Source organism: Berghia stephanieae, chromosome 9, assembly GCF_034508935.2.
Source record: "Berghia stephanieae isolate SIO BIC M18660-M18661 chromosome 9, UCSD_Bste_1.3, whole genome shotgun sequence".
Taxonomy (NCBI): domain Eukaryota; kingdom Metazoa; phylum Mollusca; class Gastropoda; order Nudibranchia; family Aeolidiidae; genus Berghia; species Berghia stephanieae.
Window position 1 is genome coordinate 37,666,833 of NC_088368.1, and position 12,500 is coordinate 37,679,332.

Below are 12,500 nucleotides of genomic sequence, written 5' to 3' on the forward strand. Positions count from 1 at the left end.
CTCACATGCAATTATAGTTGTCGCAACATTTAAAAAATGGGAATCTCTTCGGGAGGAAATTTGCTGGAAGGCAGGGCTGTGAAAACTGAACGCACATGTATCCACTTTCTTTGAGCATATCATCCGGGTTGTATTTACTGAAAGTGAAAGATGAATTACATTTAAGAAAGAAAAAAAAGTGAAAGCATGTGATAATAATAAATTACATTTATATAGCGCCTTACTCCCGCCCATTTCAAGAGGCTCTGGGTGTTGTACATTCATAAAGTAAATAAATAAATGGAATGAAACAAAAATATAGCAATCATACTTAGTTACATAATGAGATTGAAGCTCGAAGGAATAAATAACGATAAATATTGAACTGTTAGCTTCAATTTATTGGACGAAGATATATACTGTGGACGTTTCGGGTTTCCCCTTTATCAACAAAAAAGGATAAATGAAACACGACAGAAGAATGAGATACTGTGATGTAATAGTGGCGATGGTAAGAAGAATAAACAAAAACTTCCCGAAGTCCTAGGTTTGAGAGTTTTTGCCATAATGAGGGTAATTTTAATTGTTCGATATTTGAAAGACGAGTTTTCTGGCCAAATTTTACAATATGAGGTTTTCAAGATTTCGGCAGTTAAGGGGATAAATCTTAATTGTCAACAATGGTGGGCGAAAAAAGTGTATTTCTGTTGACCGATTAAAGGCACCAAACATAGATTTAACTAGTGTCCTTTTCTTTCCATAATGCGTTTCAGAGGGGTATCCCCATTCCCTCTCTCTTTGATCTTATCTACCGTCTCAAAGTTCCTGCTTCTACCCCACATTGGAGCGCAATACTCCGCGATGGAAAAGTATAGTGCCATGGCGGACGTCCTCAGGGGCGTTTATTAGCGCCCCAAGTTGGTCCCGCCAGCTTCCTCAGAAGGCAGTTGCGTTTTTCTCTATCTTCCAGGCAACTCCTTCGAGATGCAGTCGATAGGTAAGGCTGCGGTCCAGCGTCACCCCTAAATATTCTGGATGCGGCTCACATGGGAATGGCTGGGACCAATGAGGATGTTGAGTTTACGGGTGTGCCAGTCACTGCATAGGTGGAATGCAGTGGCCACGGATTTTTGAAGTGTTCATCAGGTACCACTTGTCGAAGTAGGATTTGAGTCTGGTGACGTCCTCGCTAAGTACTATCTCGAGACGGGTCCATACTTTACTTTGAGTAACGAGTGCCCAGTCGACCGCGTATCTCAGTCTCAGGGAGGAAGTGTTTGGCATGTCGCTAATGTAAACGTTAAACAACATTGGCGCTAGTACCAAACCCTGAGGGACCCCATTCTTCAATTTCCTAATTTTACTCGTGGCTTAATTAGTTTAATAATCCGTTCCAACAATTTGTAAAGACAGCACAGTAGATATATGGGTCTGTAACTGTCGGCCTCCTCGCTGGTTTCCTGGGCTTCAGGATGGCAACTATCTTTGCGTGCTTCCACATTTGTGGGAGCTTTCCTTTTGCAAGGACGCCAGACATTGCCTTTGCCAGCCAGGCCGAAACCCCCTAGGCGTGGGAGATCTCCAAACAGCATCGCCCAGTTGAAAACATCCTCGAACACTCAATTTCAACAATATAATTCTTGACGATACATTAGAAAGCCCCAACGTCACAAGTGACACCTGTTTTTGAGTCAATAGCTGTGGGGGCCTGTATATCTCATGACATCTAGATATATCACACTGTACCACAAAATGGCTCCGAATTATTACACGTGGGCCTATTTAGCGTTTCATTGCTTTTTATCTTTTTGCAACTTCTATGACCTGGAAGGTCTAATAAGTCTGTCGTTAGTTTTGCACTTAACGCATTAAATGTCACAATAAAAACAACGATTGTTTTTATCATTAACTATTAGATTTTCCTTTTACTTTTATATAGCGCATAATATCTCTAAATCTTTTTAAAATGAGATGTCTTTCAGTTCCTTATTTGGAACTTTTGAGTTTTTGAAAACACCAACATGAAAATACAGGCTGCCCCGGACGTCTGGAACATATTATAACAAATCGTATTTATTCTGATACTAATGAAGATTTCATTTTGAAATTTGTTTCAGTTCATAAAGAAATCGTTCAAGTTGATTATTTTTTGTTTATTCATGGCAGTTTAATCAGTAGTCAAAGAAATGCTCCAAAGCAATTGGTGAGAACTTGAGTGATGCATCAAAGCAGTGATCACACAAAATGGTGGACACATTGAAATCACACAAAATGGTGGACACATTGAAATCACACAAAATGGTGGACACATTGAAATCACACAAAATGGTGGACACATTGAAATCACACAAAATGGTGGACACATTGAAATCACACAAAATGCTGGACACATTGAAATCACACAAAATGGTGGACACATTGAAGTCCCAAAACAGATGAGTGTATTTTAAACATCGTTCAACTCTGAAACGTGTCAAATAAATCTTGAATTATTATTCTTTATTTTCGCTAACATCATGTGCTTAGCTGTGCTGTCTGTTTCTCCGTAAACTTTTTTTCTTATTTGTTCCAACCTTCTGTAACACCCTGCATAATTACACGGTGGAAAACACCCTTGAAGCTTTGTCGAGACATTGATAAAAAATTTGAAACGGATTGGAATTTCATCCAGAGGTCACTCAAGTTCAAGGACAGCTACATTTAACATTTAATTACTACTACACTTTTGGTAATTTTAAACATTTTCGAAAAAGAAAAGAAAACTATTTTTTGTTGACCGATTCACAGACACAGTTCTGGGGAAATTTCTTTCAATTTGTTTGAACTATTGCCCTTGATTTGATTTATATGTGAGCATTAATATTCCTTTGTCAAAGAATACCTAGCGTATCACGCCTTATTTAATCAAAGAATAAAATTTGCTTATATGGGTGTCAATGACATGCGTGTAAAGTAATAAGTAAAACTAATTATTTGAAGATTAATACTACAGATCGAGTAATGGCTCATTGAGAACAGCCATATCACGAAAAAATGGTTTAAAAAAGACCCCAATGTAACTGAAAAGTAGAACATTTTATGCAACAAGCAGAGTGTCTTTGGGAAAACGTCTTACATTTTGGATAAACCTGAGCGGTGATCTAAAAGAATATTTAGGTATGTATCATCAACATTTCCACCTTTTTTATCATCTTGAGGAATGCCCAATGGATACACATAGTCGGATCTCCTTATGGGTGGTGGATTAGAGTCAGTGTCTCCAATTTCATTTCTTTTTACTTTATAGTGTAACAGAAAAAAAATAACAAAGGAAAATATATTTGACAAATTTTTTGAGGAAAAGTGCTTTATCAAGAATCTTACATGACTGAATCTAGCAACTAGAGTAGATGCTGGTTGAGACGGTTATATTCCCCTGTCTCTAAAAGAAAGCAGGAAAAGAAAAACAATGTCGTAGCAGTCGGCAAGGTGTGATTGATTTGGTCAAAATTTCAAGGGCCTGGCAAAAAATTTTTTGATGAATGCAGACAAAAAATATCTTCAAATACCTGTCTTGTATGTTTGTGATGGAAACAGGCAAAGAGGAATAAGCACTGTATAATGTCATCATTTTTAATCTTTGTAATTCTGTGGGACAATGCAACCACGAAGAAGGAGACTCCCCCCCCCCCATATTTTGCAAGGCCCTCAAACACAATCATTCAGACTTTAACAGACCCCGAAATATTGATGTTATTGTCATCTTCATAGCCAATCATCATTATATCATTGCAGCAAATCCTGCAGCTAATATTTGCATTAAATATTTTTGAAATTCCAAGGAAGTAATTAATCTGAACAGCATTGCCAAAATATTGGCCAAGAGACTTGAACATTTCTATATTGTTTCATGCATTGACGGGTTCTGTCATCACATCTGCGTTTAAGTTTAGAGGGAAGCGTTCATGTCGTTAAGTGTCTTGGTTTAGTCATGTTTGTCGCCATGAGACATTGGCAAAAACCATGATGCAATGGACTTTGGAGGGTGGCAGAAGGAGTGTACGGCAAACAAGGTGCTGGGTGGATAATGTAAAGGAATGGATAAGGATGGACATCCTACAACTAATGAGGAAATCTGACGACATATATTGATGGATGACCCTTACTGTTGTCATCTCTCATACCTCATCTACGACCACCCCGCACAGGAGAAGGAGGTGAGCTGGATTGAGGTTCACGTTATAACAGCCTTACCATAGCCTCCCTGTCTCCGGTTATTCATGAATTGCCAAATATCATGAATGGTCCATTACAGATATCTCAAAGTCTCTATGTGATTAGTTATATGTCAACTACTGCCAAATATACAAAGGTGAAGGCATTGAACAAAATATTAATCTTGTAAGGATGAACCTTTTCATCCACAAAACGGGAGACGTTGACAAAATCCTTCCAACAGGTGATGTTTTGTGTCAGCACTTTGAAAGGTCGATGTCTTACCAACTCAAAATAATGCGAATGGAAGGACGATAATGATAGACTGATTCATGTTTTAACCACGCTGCTTAAAGCCAAAGCTGTTTCCATATTAATCGGATGCTCTGCTTTCCAATGCCAATGCACGAAGGCAACATTGAACTACAGACTGTTTTGTAAATGTCAATATGCAAATTAAACACTTCTCTAATACGAGATTTAAAATCTTGGCCATTTCTTTCCCTAATTGTACATTTTTTCTTTTTAAATCAATGTTACCACCCAATAATTTCATGGTTTCTGTTAAGTCTGGTTCATAAAAAAGATAAATTGTTTTCAAAATGAAAATCTAATTTTAAATTATATTTTGTTTAATATATTTAGGATTTTTTAATGATTATTCTGTTTAGAAACTTTTGCTATATTGGATACCATGCACATACAATCTCCCCCGAATAGATGGAGTATGTCATTAAAAAGCTCAGATCGAAGTCTAGTACTAGATAACATATATTTCACAACGAATAAATTTGACGGCATTCAAGAAACAAAGAAACAATTGTAATATTGGTAGATATTGTTAAGGCATTTGACAAATAAATATAATTCAAAAGACTTCTCCAGAAAATCAAAAAGGCGAAGATATCTCACAGAATGTTAGTCTGGGTCATGAATTCCCTTACAAATTAAAAGGAAGGCTTGAGTAGGAACGAGAAGTTCGATTGATAAGCCTTAATTTACAAATCATGTTAATCTCTTTTGTAGCTTCCATTTATTGTCTACTAATATTTTGTTTTGTTAACGGTCTTCGAGGCATTTTACAAGAAACTTGCTGCAGTAAAAATCTGAAAAAAGTACAATGACTCTTTTGAACTGAGACAAGATACCTAAGACTTTTGTATTCCGGTTCATCAACAACAAATTTTGTTATTTGGCTGGTATTGATTTCCCAAACAGTCTACGAGTATTATAATTAATTACAAGCTTTAATGGGCGATAACTTCATTGAGTATCATCTGATTTAGTTGTGTACTACAAATCATTTTTAACTTACTCAGTTGCTCATAATTTTTCTTGAAATGTATTGTTTTATCAACACTTTTCTAGATGTTTCACAAATACACACTTTTTTTGGTTTTCTTTCCAATGGGAAGAAAGGGCGATAACTCATATAAAGTTTTATAAAGAGCTAAGATTTTTTTGTATAGAGCCTATAGACACATAACAATAGACATCTTAGAGTGCTATAGACTTCCTTTTACGTTTTTGAGTTCTATTTTTAGTGACAGAACTCAATGGGCGATAACTCCATTAACTATGATCCGATTTATTTTACAATTTGGAAATAATGTTATTCTCGGTTTGAACTATAACAGTATTCTTTACAAGTTATAATAGTCATTTCTGCACATGGTGTGAATTACCATATGTATGCCGACGATACGTAATTGTACAAATCCGCTGTGCCATCGGGTATAAATACAGCTTTATCTGATATTGAGCAATGCTGCTCGTCTATTTGGCATTGGATGCAGGACCATAAATTACAACTTAATCATTACAAAACGGAGATCATGCTTTGCAACACTCCGTCAAATATTAAAAAGACAATATTACCATCAGTACTTGTTGGTGATTGTCACATCATTATATCATCCAATGCGAATAACCATGGCGTTGTGCTCGACGACTGTTTCAGCATGGAACATCAAATAAACCAGATGATCAAAACCATGAATTTTGAATTAAAGAGAATCTATCGAATGAAACAATACATTCCTCTCCATTTGCTGAAGACGGTCGTTTGTGCACTGATACCTTCACGCCTTGATTACTGTAACTCGCTACGTGTTGGTCTGCCTGACATAGAAATGGAAAAACTACAAAAGTTCAGAATAGAGCAGCAAGGCTTGTCCTAGGTATTGGTCGCAGTGACTCGATGTTGAGGGAATTGCACTGGCTACCAATTAAAGCTTGTATTGAATACAAAATTGCTCTACTTTGTTTTGATGCCATCAATTCACGAAGCCCTGCTTAAATTCAAGACTTGATTGTCCCCTCCAACCCCACTCAAAATCTCAGGTCCTCAAAATTGTATCTCTTTCAAATTCCAAAAACTAATCTTAAACGTTTTGGCGAGAGATCATTCAGTAAAGTAGGCCCTATCACTTGGAATTCACTCCCACTGTCAGTCATTCTTGAAAGCAGCATTGATAAATTCAAAATTAAACAAAAAACCTATCTCTTTGGGAAGTATTTAAATTAGATTATGCCAAGAATTATTGCAAAGCGCCTACTTTCGTGCATTTGTGTGTATGTATGTGTGTGTGTGTGTGTGTGTGTGTGTGTGTGTTCACTCGTGTATACATTCAGTTAAGTGTGTGCATTTATGTGTGTGTATGTGTATATATGTAATGTGAAGCAATTCGAAGCTTCGGCATAAGCGCTATATAAATGTACATTTTATATTATTATTATTATTATTATTATTATTATTATTATTATTATTATTATTATTATTATTATTATTATTATTATTATTATTATTATTATTTTCTTAACAGTTTAAGTGATATTCCGGAAAATAGTGCTCTTTTTAGAAAGAAGACATAAATAACTCCTTGAAGTGATGTATGAATTTAATTATTTTTTCTCAGGTGATATATTAGGATCCATTTAAATTTTTGGTTATTTGCAAGTTATCAAATTCTTGATATTATAGGAGTTTAGAATTTAACCATAATTTCACTTTGTTTGACTTCAATTTGACCCCCGAAAGGTCAGATCCAAGTTCCAATCGGACAAAATGTTATTTCTACTCTGCTTATTTGGCCTATAAAGAAAGTTAAGCTTTTATACGGATCCGAAGCACCAATGGCCTCGGAGACCCTACTAAAACGGAATTGGTTCAAATAGGGTACAGATGTAGATTCCAAGAGCACACTATCAAAGTACTTAGTTTGAAATCACGTAAAAAGTCTCATCCTGATACAAGCACAGGTCCCAACAAAGAGGGACAAACTCAAATGTTTAAATATCATATATAATATTATGTAAATAAAACATAATGCAATGCATAACAGAGAAATGATTTATAAGGAAAAAAATAGAATCTCCAAAAATCTCTAACTATTCATCTGACTGTTTCCCTCGCAGCTAGGGCATCCGCCCAGGGCAAGGACAAAACCAAGTAATCTCATCAAAAGACAAAGACAGAAAACAAGTTGGAAAACAGATATAGGGGGATAGAAGACACAGTAAGGACCTCCCTGCTCACAATGGGAGGTCAGTGTCTTGTCACACAAGTTTATCAAATAATATATGCATGAATGTTGGTGAAATACTCGTAGCCATAGCCATAGGACTGGATCTTGCCGGACAAAGATAGAAGAATCAAGGTGAAGGTCAGAGTTTTCATTGTTGTTCCTGGAAAATATTAATAAGATATTGATAGTTAAACATCTTCGACCAAATATGGTTTTTAATAAAATAACAATTGAATGTTGACAAATTGAATGAATGCAGTAAGGCGGAGATCCTTGGATGTGTGTAATGATGATGATGATGATAATAATAATAATAATAATAATAAAATAATAATAATAATAATAATAATAATAATATAATAATAATAATATAATAATAATAATATAATAATAATAATAATAATAATAATAATAATAATAATAATAATAATAATAATAATAATAATAATAATAATAATAATAATAATAATAATAATAATAATAATAATAATAATAATATAATAATAAAATATAATAATATAATAAAAATAATAATAAATATAATAATAATAATATTAAAATAATAATAATAATAATAATAATAATAATAATAATATAATAATAATAATAATAATAATAATAATAATAATAATAATAATAATAAATAATAATAATAATAATAATAATAATAATAATAATAATAATAATAATAATAATAATAATAATAATAATAATAATAATAATAATAATAATAATAATAATAATAATAATAATAATAATAATATGATGATAATAATAATAATGATAATAATAATAATAATAATAATAATAATAATAATAATAATAATAATAATAATAATAATAATAATATAATAATAATAATATAATATAATAATAATAATAAATAATAATAATAATAATAATAATAATAATAATAATACTTTATTGCATCCCAAAAAGGACGTGTCATAAGTAGATAATGAAAAAAATGATGTATCGATAAATAAGGAGCGGTTTCATAGCCAGATTTGTGTTTATATATGAATAATTTCAACACTGTAAAATAGTTAAAATTATCACCGTAAATTGAAAATTGAAAAGATTACAAAACATGAAATTAATTAATTAATATATACATTATTTGGATAAAATGATTATTGCTTGCTATTAAAAAGCCAAATAGAAGACGGCAGAAAAGATTTTTTTAGTTGTAATAGAGAAAGGGCAGCAGCAGCCTCTTATGGTTCACACTACTATGTTATGACGATCGACCCAATCAGCAAAGTCCGGTCCGCATTCGTGCACCGTCGCGAACCGCCCGGGTAGCATCGTCACAACACACCTTTCGACTAGATGCCTGCCGTCTCGGGTTCTTGCCCACAGCGTGGACATATTGGACAGGTAGTTAGACCCCACCGATGTAACGCACTTGCCGTTAGGCAGCTCCTCGACCGAAGCCGATTCGCAGCTACCCAGTGTCTCCTCTTACTGGTATCAAAGCCTGGCAACTTCTCACCAAGCTTAGAGGAGTGTAGGTCCCCGCCCCACGAGGGATTGAATTCGTCCAAACCGACTTCCATCTCGTATGTGCAGCTCTGTCCGTAGTCAGGGATTCTGCGTACAAGGGTTGCCGGGACTTATTTCGGCTCGAAACGGGGGCACCGTCCATTCTGCGCATGAGAGGGGTATCCCCATTCCCTCTCTCTTTGATCTTACTCAGCCAGTTTCCCGTAATCGTCTCCCTCCGGACATCGGGGGGCTGGATCGCTGCCATTATTGGGCCCCATTCTCTAGGGGTTGTTGCTAGCGTTCCTGAAACTATGTGCATCGACTTGCGAAGTTTTACATCCACCTTCACAACGTTTCTGCTTCTACCCAACACTGGAGCGCAATACTCCGCGGTAGAATAGCATAGTGCCAAGGCGGACGTTCTCAGGAGCGCTTGGCTAGCGCCCCAAGTCGATCCCGAAAGCTTCCTCAGAAGACTATTCCGCTTCTCTATCTTCCGGGCAACCCCTTCGAGATGCACCCGATAGGTAAGGCTGCGATCCAACGTCACACTTAAACACTTTGGATGCGGCTCATATGGGAGTGGCTGGTCCCCGGCTAGGACATTCAGTTTGCGGGTGTGCCAACCACTGCATAAGTGAAATGCAGTGGCCACGGTTTTTGAAGTGTTCATCTTCAGGTACCACTTGTCAAAGTAGGATTTGAGTCTGGTGACGTCCTCGCTGAGTACGCTCTCGAGACGGGTCCACACTTTACTCTGAGTAACGAGTGCCCAGTCGTCCGCGTATCCCAGCCTCAGGGAGGAAGTGTTCGGCATATCGCTAACGTAAACGTTAAACAACATTGGCGCAAGTACCGACCCCTGAGGGACCCCATTCTTCAGTTTCCTTACTTTGCTCGTGCCGTCTCCCAGCGCGACGTGGAATTGCCTTTCCCCTAAGATCGAAGAGAACAACTTCAAGGTCTTTTTGCACCTTATGATTTTTGCAAGTTTGAGCATCAACCCTTCGCACCAGACCGTATCGTACGCCGCTGATAGGTCTATAAACACAGCACCTGTTTGCTGTTTTCTCTCGAACCCGTGCTCAATATGCTCTGTAAGGGCAATGTCCTGCTCCGTGGTGCACCTCCCTTCCCTGAAGCCTGCCTGCTCGGGTGGCAGGGCAGCGTCTAGGACCGGCCCCCATCGGTTTAATAGAACACGCTCCAACAATTTGTAAAGACAGCTCAGCAGCGATATGGGTCTGTAACTGTCTGCCTCCTTCGTTGGTTTCCCTGGCTTCAGGATGGCAACTATCTTCGCATGCTTCCACACTTGTGGAAGCTTTCCTTTTGCAAGGACGTCGGACATTGCCTATGCTAGCCAGGCCCGTGCCTTGGGGCCCAGATGCGTCACCATATCGGGATATACACCATCTATCCCTGCTGCTTTGCCGTTCTTCACTTCGCTAATGGCTGCACCCACTTCTCGGGGACTGAACGGGGCCGTCCAGTCCGACTCCTCCGCAGGTAGCGAGTCCAAAATCGTACGGTACGCCTTGCGGACACCGCGCTCAAAAGCCTGATTAGGGACCCGTTTACTACCGTTCTTAATGTTCTTGGCAATTGTGTCTGCCTCACACTCCGGTGCAGCCTTCTCGTAATTCCGATCTGGGTCCAATTTCTTTATCAAACGCCAAGCGTGGCGGCTGGAGTGTGTAAAGTCGAGACTTTCCACGGTCTCCTGCCACCGTTGCTTCCTTCCCTCTGCCAGAGACTGAAGTAGTCTATCGGTTGCGTCCAGGGACTGGGTCTGCTGGTACTCTCGGTACAGCTCTTCCGACTCTGCTGTCCAGCAAGGGGTGTAGAATTTCCGTTTGCCCCGTGGAATAGAGCGTTGAGCGCTCTTAACCAGTAGCCTGCTGAATCTGGTTATATTCTTGGACTTGGGAGGAATGGCAGGGCAGACCTGCTCGATATAGGAACTGAATTCCTCCCAGTCAGCCTTCCTGAAGTTCCATCTGCAAAGTGGGAGAGACTGCACCCTCGGTATTGTAACCCCAGCTGTGACAAGAACCGGCCCCCGGAAGGTACCCTTGGCTGTAGGATCGTACACTAGGTGTAGATCATTACAGTCCATCCATGAGCGGAGTTGTCTTCCTGCCTCGTTGCAGTCTCGGTAGCCCCATTCGTGATGGTGGCTATTACAGTCTCCCAGACAGATGGAAGGATGGCTGACCACCGGTACCGGTGGTGTAGTCCAAGTCGCTCTAGGTGGTTTGTAGATATTATGCAAACACAGACCACCTACTTCCACGGAAATTCGGTTCACCCCATTGCTGTCCGTGACGCTCTCAATGACCTTCGATGGCTCTTTAGCGTAAATGTTAACCCCTCCTTTGAGCCTCGAAGTGTCCTCCCGTTGGACCACCGTATAGCCTGGGATCTGGAATCGGGAAGATTGCGCGCCTGAGTAAAGGTGGGTCTCCTGTAACAGGAGGATGTCTACGCTATGGGCGGCCAATAGCTTTGATAAAAGCTCATTTTTTGCCATACTCTGGCTCTCGACGTTCAGGGACAATATGTGCGTCAGTTCGCCATCCCAGCAGTCGCATTTTCCGATTGGCAGGCCGCGAATCAATTGATGCATGGGACGTTTGTTTTTTTCTCGGACGTGCCGACGACCCTGGCGACACGAACGCGGTATTATTTGGCTAGGCGGCAGACCGCTTCGCCATTGACGGGACTGATTGGGACTCGACATGAAGATAATAGTGTGGCGCCCGGGACAGGGCTGCTATTCGGGCACCGGGTTGGATCAAATTTAGTCACACACCGGGGCGAGCAGATCATGTGGCTCGTTGGCTCGATACCCGGGATGGTCTTGTGACGGTCGACCGGGATTTACACCTTTGCCCTCTCGTGTGGTTCAAGCCCCCTCACCACTGCAAGGTAAAGATCCACGAGGGGGAGAGAAAGGGCGACCACTCCTTCCTGACATAATCTGATAGTCTTCGTGGATGCTGGTCATTTAATATAACCTTTTTCTAAATTTTACTTATACGAGGATTTCTCAATTAAAATATCTACATTGTCAACATCATTTATAAAGCATTTAATGGATTTTTCAATTCTTGAATCTATTTTGTTCCTTTCCACTGATAAGCAATTGCTTTCCCAAGCTGTTATACAATATGACAAGACTCTTTCAATCTCTGCTTTATATAATAATGTGCAGAGGGTTTATCTATTCTAAACTTTAACGAGTTTAGATAAATAAATAAGTAAGTCTGAACATAAGACTTCAGAAGGAAAGTGCCTGAAGACAACAGA

At 38.5% G+C, this 12,500-nt stretch overlaps 1 long non-coding RNA gene across 1 annotated transcript in view; it reads right to left on the reverse strand.

The window, feature by feature from the left end:
* Positions 1–12,500, reverse strand: part of LOC144979416 (uncharacterized) — a 17,729-nt gene that overhangs the window by 4,180 nt on the left and 1,049 nt on the right. Inside the window, exons 2-3 of the long non-coding RNA XR_013646693.1 lie at positions 7,779–7,860; positions 6–137 (exon numbers count right to left, since the gene is read on the reverse strand). This is a non-coding gene — a long non-coding RNA (uncharacterized LOC144979416). The remainder of the gene's footprint in view (positions 1–5; positions 138–7,778; positions 7,861–12,500) is intronic.